This window comes from Melitaea cinxia, chromosome 21, assembly GCF_905220565.1.
Source record: "Melitaea cinxia chromosome 21, ilMelCinx1.1, whole genome shotgun sequence".
Taxonomy (NCBI): Eukaryota; Metazoa; Arthropoda; class Insecta; order Lepidoptera; family Nymphalidae; genus Melitaea; species Melitaea cinxia.
In genome coordinates this window covers 2,819,246-2,820,887 of record NC_059414.1, presented here as the reverse complement: position 1 = coordinate 2,820,887, position 1,642 = coordinate 2,819,246, and positions in this window count along the sequence as shown.

Below are 1,642 nucleotides of genomic sequence, written 5' to 3'. Positions count from 1 at the left end.
AAAGAATTTAACATGCCAAAAAGTCTATTAAGAAATTAATGATTTGTATGGACACTAAGAACTTGATGAATGATGTGAATGACCACTGTCGTTACTTTTAATAAATAAAAAAATGCTTTACCAACGTGCACTGGAGAACAGTGGTATAACTCTTCTTCTATACGAAGTGGCGGTTTTTGTTTAGCATTGAGAGACTTACAGACTGATTCAATTCAGTTTATAGACCGCAAACAGATGTGACGTAATATTGGAAGTAGTATAAAAAGTCAAGTATTGTATAAAAAGTCACGAAATATCACCATAAATTCTTCCTGAAATATCTTATTAAATAACGCGATAAAAGCATGTCCAATAGAACATTGTCTGCTCGGTTGTGTAAAGTATATTTTCGTAACATTATACCTCACAGTTCACATCAACTGTGTTACTTTACGTGCCGGTGAATGCTAATATTTTATAAAGAAAGGTTCGACGTAGATTTTTTTTTGCTATTTGAGGTGAAATACGGAGCTAATGGTCTCTTGAAGTTAGCTCGTTTGAAGGATAAGGTTATAGTTTATATATTATATTCCGTATTATGATTTAACAAATATATAACATACTTTGTTTTATTTAAAGAAGTTCAAATGAGTTACTTAGGGATAATGATATGTGGATAGTATTGTATACTTAGTTTTTACTACTTACTACTTACTTTATCATAATTATAGTAGTGTACACTATGTAATTAATAATTATTTTTAAACTGTTGTGTCTAAAAACAAATAAATGTGCCTAAAAGTAAAAAATAATTGTTCTACATAATATTGTCCATTATTAATATGTTTCAACACTATTCTGGTTCAGAAAACTGTTAAAGGCCGCAAAGGAATGCACTGCGCATCACTCTTGCGCCGATAGTCTTCGGAGCCGAAATTATTTCGGTAAAGAGATAACAAATTGAACTTCGAAAAATAAATTTATTATTGTTGTTGTAAATTTGTTTGAGACAAATTAATCTTAATTTAATATAGCATAATTATTATAAAATAAAGAGCAAAAATTCGTTTATATGAATTGCTATTACATTTCTTGCAGGCGCTTTTCAATATTCTAAGTATATTTTTTATTTAAGTAATGATGCTTACTATATGCTACAAGGTTGTTATTATAACTAAAAGTACTTATTATACTATGAAATATTATACAATATCAATATTTCTCCAATATTCTAGAAACGTATACGAGTAAATGACGCCATGAATAAGCTAGTGGTTGGACAGTTAATTACGTATTCAGTTCCCTCCTCGTCGTGATTATACAATTTGAATTTGACTTGATTGCTCCCTTCTCATTTAGTATTAATTGGTAGGACGCCTTATTTTTTTACACTTATTGTTTTTATTGACATTAAATGGCAACATGCTTTTAATATTTATTACTAGCTGACCCGGCGAACTTCGTATCGCCTAACAGACTTTAATTTTATTAATTTTTTTTTTTTTAGAATTTTTCTCTCCGTAAGAACCATCCTCGTACTTCAAGGAATATTTTAAAAAAAGAATTAGCGAAATCGGTCCAACCGTTCTCGAGTTTTGCGCTTAGCAACACATTCAGCGACTCATTTTTATATTATAGATTTGATATTTGTTACTATCTATCG